At 48.4% G+C, this 6,858-nt stretch overlaps 1 protein-coding gene across 2 annotated transcripts in view; it reads right to left on the reverse strand.

Moving 5' to 3' along the window:
- Positions 1–6,569, reverse strand: part of DRP2 (dystrophin related protein 2) — a 46,956-nt gene extending 40,387 nt beyond the window's left edge. Inside the window, exons 1-2 of one of the 2 annotated variants that reach the window (XM_051827462.3) lie at positions 6,200–6,339; positions 1,410–1,511 (exon numbers count right to left, since the gene is read on the reverse strand). The gene's annotated coding sequence lies outside the window, so the exon portion shown is untranslated. Of the gene's footprint in view, positions 1–1,409; positions 1,512–6,199 lie in introns of both variants that reach the window. The other variant, XM_002720371.6, reaches the window with a different exon arrangement.
- Positions 6,570–6,858: the final 289 nt, after the last annotated feature.

Below are 6,858 nucleotides of genomic sequence, written 5' to 3' on the forward strand. Positions count from 1 at the left end.
ACCCAGACATCCCCGATGTGAGATGTGGATGTCCCAGCCAGCGGCTTAACCACTATACAAAATGCCTTCCCCCTTTTGTACTTTTTGAATTTTGAATATGTGTACATATTACGTAGTTAACAGCGGCTACTTCCTCCCTCCCTCCTCATTGGTGTGGTAGCTTTTCTATAGCCAAACAAATAATAATAGTCAAAATTTACTCTGTTCCATATATATATATAAGAAATCTGCATTCACTAACTCATTCAACTATTCCATACATTAACTAAGAAACCCACATACACTAACTCGTTCAACTATTCCATATGTTAACTAAGAAGTCTGTGTAGGCCGGCGCCGCGGCTCACTAGGCTAATCCTCCGCCTTGCAGCGCTGGCACACCGGGTTCTAGTCCCAGTCGGGGCGCCGGATTCTGTCCCGGTTGCCCCCCTTCCAGGCCAGCTCTCTGCTGTGGCCCGGGAGTGCTTGGGCCCTGCACCCCATGGGAGACCAGGATAAGTACCTGGCTCCTGCCATCGGATCAGCGAGGTGCGCTGGCTGCAGCGTGCCGGCCGCGGCGGCCATTGGAGGGTGAACCAACGGCAAAAAGGAAGACCTTTCTCTCTGTCTCTCTCTCACTGTCCACTCTGCCTGTCAAAAAAAAGAGTCTGTGTATACTAACTCATCCAATCGTCACAACAAGCCTATGAAGTAGTTACTATTATCTTCACCATGTGGATGAGAAAACAGACAGAGACAGTGAGTCACTTGTTCAGTCATAATATGAACCCGTCGTGAGGAGCTAGGATATGTATCCAAGAAGCTGTGTCCTGGAATAAGTTCTAGAACCCAGTCTCTGAGGCACTGTAGTCACTGACCTCTAGCAAGTGGAGATTTTTGGCTACGGACCACCAGGCGGGAGTCCAAGCACCAATTCATTTGCACTACTACCCAGGCAAGGAAATCAAGAATGCACAGGATGCGTGAGACCCAAGGTCTGGGGCAGCACCAGGCTGGAAAACCCTGCAAAGCGAGTGAGTCCAGTTCTTGTCCATTCTCCTAATCTGACTTCAGACTTTCTCCAGTGCCTAGTACTCATTAAATATTTTTTGAATGACTGTGTAAGTTCTTTCTGCCTGAAAACTGGAGAAGTCTAGGAACCTATGCTACCAGAAGACATGCAGAATTGGACAAGGATGGCCACTGCAGGGTTTTTTTTCTTTTTACCCAGTAGCAAAAATCTGCAATCAACACAAATGTCCATGAACAGGGGCCTGGTGAGTGGCCTCTGTCAGACAGGTGGCACAGCGTGATCATTAAGGACACGTGAGTCAGCAAGCGCACTTACCAGCACGGATTTGGGCAAGCTCCCTAATCTCACTGTGCTTCAGTCCCTACAACGCTAAAACAGGGATAAGGAAAAGACCTACCTTGTAGCCTTGTTGCAAGTTCATTTATAGTTTCTGGCCTTTAGTAAGCGAGTCAAATGTTATCTATTGTGGTTGCCTCTCACCCAAGGGAATATTCTGTAGCTGTGAAAAAGAAAGAGGTAGGCCTATCTGCACTGTTTTAAACAGATATCAAAAATAGATATTTTGGGTAAAAGAGCTAGAATACTATGTCCAGTAGTACTCCAACTTCGTAAAAACATTTTCAAAAAGTGCATGTGCAGACAACAAGCCTAGACAAACAGACATCAGCATTTGGACTCTGCTATTTACTTTTTAAAATAACAAGCATTTATCGTTCTTGGGGGAAAAGCAATCATGGAAACAGGGAAGACTTCTAGGAAAGAGAGATTCAGAGAAGATCAGAAAACAGGAGGAGGCCTCCTTCCCATGGGCTCCGGGTTTCTCTCCCTAATCCAAGGTGACACTGTGAGACTGTCCTCCCTCTCAGAGCATTGCCTTTCTACCTGATGGTAGCACACCAAGAGAGGACACACACATTACATTGGTACCCAACTTTGTCATGTGTTCCTAAAATAATTCCTGCAATGTAGTGAAAAACCAAAGCATGCACCTCACGTAATGAATAAATCCGAGAAACCCACATTGTTGGGCTAGAGAGGACCTCCAAGATCATCCAGGCCATCCTCCTCACTTACAGATGCAAACAGGGAAACCTGTTCCTGAGAAGTTAGCTGTCCAGGAATTTTGAGAAATAAAATGTACTTTCCACTAAAAAAAAAAAATGGAGATGCAATCCCATGGGTGAGAATTTCGTTCAGAGAGCCAATTAATGTAATAAACCTGAAACCTTTATGGAATGCTTGGGGAGTGGAAATTAGTTAACCATTTTGGAGATGTGACAATATCTCCCCGAAGGTGATATGCTACACTTTGTGAGGAGACAATTCCACCCCAGAAATCTAGATAGAAACAGTCACCTCGGGGCAGGCATTTGGTGCAGTGACTTGGGACATCTGCATCCCACATCACAGTTTGAGTCCCCTGGTTTGAGTCCTGGTTCCTCTCCTTCTGATCCAGCTTCCTGCTAATGTATGCTCTGGGAGGCAACAGATGACGGCTCAAGTATTTGAGTTCTTGCCAACCCAGATTGAATTCTGGGCTCCTGGTTTTGGCCTGGTTCAGCCCTGGATGTTTCTGGCATTTGGGGAGTAAATTGGCAGATGGGAGATCTCTCTCTGAGTCAACCTCTCTCTCTCTCTCTCTGCCTTTCAGATAAAAATGAAAATGCATTTTAAAAGATAGAATTAAAAGATAAATCGTTTTGAAAAAAGAAATAGTTATCTAAGAATATCTACACAATCGTGATCATAGTAGCCCTAACTGTGATAGCCCCAAAATGGAAATCGCATACAGGCCCATCAATAACAGAATGGGAACATACACTGAAGTATACACACTAAATGAATATACAGTAGTGAAAAATGAGTCAACTAGAGTCGTATGTTACAACATGAATGCACGTCACAGATATAACTGAATAGAAAAAACAAGTTTCACAAGAATATATGTAATACACCATTGACACAAACTTTTAAAACATAGAAAGCAATAGCGTATCATATTTAAAGACATATTGTATATTTGTATATGTATATGTGTGTGTGTGTGTGTGTGTAGCAAACAAGTAAATAAATGCCTGGGAGTAATAAACACCACATTGAGGACAGTGGTTACTTTGCAGGAGGGAGCTTTAATCAGGGAGGATAGATGGGAATTTTCAATTCTCCTGGTGATGTGTCTTTTTAAAGCTGGTGGTAGGTACCCTGATTTTCACAATATCACTCTTTATATCCTTTTGAGTGTACAAAATATTTCATAACACATGGTTTAAATAAATGCAACAGAGCCCATGCTGAAAGAAAAGTTGATCGATTTTGGATATAACAAAATACTAAAAGAAAGGCAGTAAGAGATCTGCATCCCACACCAGAGGACCTAGGTTCAGTTCCTGGCTCTGGCTCCTGACTTCAGCTTCCCGCTAACGCAGACATGATGGGAGGCAGACATGATGACTCAAATAACTGGGTTCCTGCCACCCTTGTGGGAGAGCTGAGTTGCATTTCTGGCTCCTGGTCCTGGCTCTGGGCCTTGCCCCAGGTGTTGTTGGTATTTGGGGAATGAAACAATGGATGGGATCTCTCTCTCCTCTCTCTCTTTGTCAAATACATAAATAAAATTTCAAAAATATTAACAGAAATGTCTGAAACACAAATGCTGCACGCAGAATAAGAGTATTCCTGAAACCTGCCCCATTTTCCTGAGACTAATTTGATGGGAGGGACCTTGCTGGAGAAGTAGCAGTTGGGCGCAGTGGGTAACCAGCAGACAGTCTCCGATACTCAACAGCTATGTATGGGAAGGAGAGCAATTGATTAACCTCTGGGGTTTTTCATATTTAAAAACATAGTGCTGGACTAGACTATTTTACAAATTTTTGCCATGAGACTATTCCTTCCATCTTTTTTTTTAATGAGAAATGATTCCCAAAACTGTATCTGCAAGATGTTAAAAATATTTTCCATGTAGAAAAATGTTCCCTGGTCACATGAGTTTGAGACATACCAGGCTAGGTCACATCAGTTTAGGATATACTGGGCTAAAGAGTATTTCAAAGTACAGCACAGCAGTACTTCCCAGAGCCTTGAATATTCTTATCTACACTGTGCCTGTCCACAAGGAGAATTCCGTTAAGAAGCATTTCCAAAACATCACTGGACCATATACAACACACAGCGCTCCCTGATCTCCAATCCAACACACGTTTTAAAGAGAACCTACCAATATTCTGCAAGGACAGTGATCTGAAGAACACTGGGCTGGTAAAGGCCATCCTGGAAGGGTTTACCTGCTATTCTAGCTGCCGATGTACGCTCAGACTCTTTTGTAAGAAAGGAATGTACTTTCATAATACGATTTCCTCGGAGTGGTTTTCCTCTGCGTGAGAGCCTCTGGTACGTGAAGAAGGCTAACGTCTCTGGCTTCATCAGTGGGACCTCATCGTCGCTGGCATTGTGGGAGATCCAGCATCAGACCCTTGTGAGCATCTGTGCTTAGGAAGACTGCAGCCCAGATGTGCTGTCTGCGTCCCACTCCTGGGCCTGCCCTAAGTTTGCTATCTCGTGTCATGCCGTCCCTCCCCGTTCGATGATGGTGGCCAAGCTGCAGGGTGCGCCACTCCAGAGCTCAGAGCTGCTTGTCTGGAGCTGAATGCCTGGAGGCAGCAGTCTTATGGGGAGAGCAGTGCTCGCTGTGGCCTCCATCGCCCGGGCACAGCGCGCAGGCAGCAGGACTGCGGGGCAAGGGTCCACCCACCCAGACCAGGAGGGGTTCCGTCCTCTCTCAGGGACAGGACAGCTCCTCGGACTTCCAGCACTGCCCTTTTGTGAGGCTCTCCCAAGAAGGCCCTGAGACTGTCTGGAGCCATCTCCCCACCCAAATCTTACAGGGAAAAGCTCCTGACATTTATGGTTCCTGTGGTGCCTTTTAGACAAGATCAGGCGCGATCAGGGTGGCACGGCCATAAACCCATAGGGCCTTTTAAAGGGTGACCCACACGAGGGCCTTCCATGTAGACACAAGGCTTCCTCTGGAAGAGTCAGGAGCTGAGGTGAGATAGGCACGGAGCTTTCGAAAGGCTTTTGTTCTTTCAAACACCCGAAGAGAAACATCAGAGAAAACCATGTTCTTTTGCAGACAGCATGCTCGCAGTGGAAGGCGGTGGCAGCTGCTGCTGGCAGCCCTTCTCCACCCGGTTCCACCCCAGCCCAGCCCTGCTCCAGCCTGGCCACCCAGCACAGCACCCAGGACTCCTGGCTCTCCCTGCCTACCCAAGGAAGGTGAAACCTTAACCACCCGTACAGTCTCAGGCCCACTTGCCAGGCTCCGGTGCTTGGCCTGAGGCTGGGAACTGTAGGGCGAGCAGAAGTGATCGGGGTGCTGGACTCCAAGAGAAGTGAGCCCTGTTTCAGTCCCCCCCCCTCCAGCCATGCTCTCCAGAGCGGAGTGATGCCTCCTGCTTCCGAGGCACAGAAAGGAAACTGAGGAGAAGGCATGGGGCAGGGGGAGGGGGCGGGGGAAGTGGGGGGGGAGCGGGCGGGGAGGGGGATGCCATAGGGCAAAAGAACAGAGCCAGGAAGGCAATGCAGAGGTGAGGTGAGTGCTTCAGCCCCAGGTTCTTAGGTCAGAGCCAGGTTTACTTCGGGGCAGAACTCCCGTGTCCTGTGTCTGGCCAAAACACTCATATGCCCAGGAAAGCTGCTCCCACTTCCCACCCACCCTCCAAAACACACACTCCTTCCTTCCCAGCCAATGCCTTCCCCACAGCGTCCCCTCCCGCTGGGAAATCTCTCCGTGGACAAAAAGCCTGTCATTGAGCACCTGAAAGAAAGAAATAAGCACCCCTCTCATTTCAAAGCCACACACTGTGATCCTTCCTCTTATCCAATTTTATCCCTTAGTTGCTCAAATTGGCTTGAGTTTCAATGCCTGGGAAGCCTGGCTTTTCTTTACGAATCCAAAGCGGTGGCCACTTCATTGTGAGCATTTTTTCATGCAAGTTTTCCTCCAAAGGCGCGCGCGCGCACACACACACACACACACATACACACACATGTGCACACACAGGCATGTGAGCACACACACATATGCACCCCACAGCCACACAGCACCTCTGGAGCTTCCCCTCCGTCAGTGATCTCTCGGCCAGCCGAACAAGGGCGAGGCTTCCAAAGGATTTCTCTGTGGCCTACCTTCTGATTCCGGCAGGTCTGGGAAGCAGGCGGTAGCTGGCAGCTCGGAGGCCAGGGCTGGGCTGCCTTTGTGAATCAGCAAAGAAGTCCCTGAGACAGGGATGCCGACAGCTGCTGTGTGCACACTCTCCCTCTGTCTCTCCCACCTCCCTGCCCTCCTTCTCCTTCTCCTCCTCCTCCCTCTCGGAGCTGCTCTGTGTTGCTATGCAATCATCACCAGGACTAACAGCATCACAGCGACCTCAGGCAAAGACACCCTTGACTGGGCAAACGCAGGAAGAGCAAGGACAGTTTTGCAAAACTACCAGAGCCGCCGTGGCTCTCGGAGATTTCAATTCATCAGAAGCAGAGGAGGAAAGCCGGAAGAACCAGAGAAAGCACAGGCGGAGAGGGGGAGAGGGAGAGATGGGGAGAGGGGGCGAGGGGGAGAGGGGGAGAGGCTTCCACTGGGGAGGAGGAGACAAAGAGCCCTAGAGATCAATACAAGCTGCTGAGCTGAGCGAAGAGCCTGGGCCCAACTCACACAGATCCAATCCAGAGCCCAGACCAACTTCAGAGCCAGGAGCTGGCAGGGGACCGCTCGCTAGGCAGCCCAGAATTCAGTTTCTGTGTTGGGGGTTGAAGCACTGTGCTCTAGAATCTTTGCTGGTACTTCAGGG

Source organism: Oryctolagus cuniculus, chromosome X (assembly GCF_051225735.1).
Source record: "Oryctolagus cuniculus isolate XC-2025 breed Fujian yellow rabbit chromosome X, ASM5122573v1, whole genome shotgun sequence".
In the NCBI taxonomy this organism is placed as follows: domain Eukaryota; kingdom Metazoa; phylum Chordata; class Mammalia; order Lagomorpha; family Leporidae; genus Oryctolagus; species Oryctolagus cuniculus.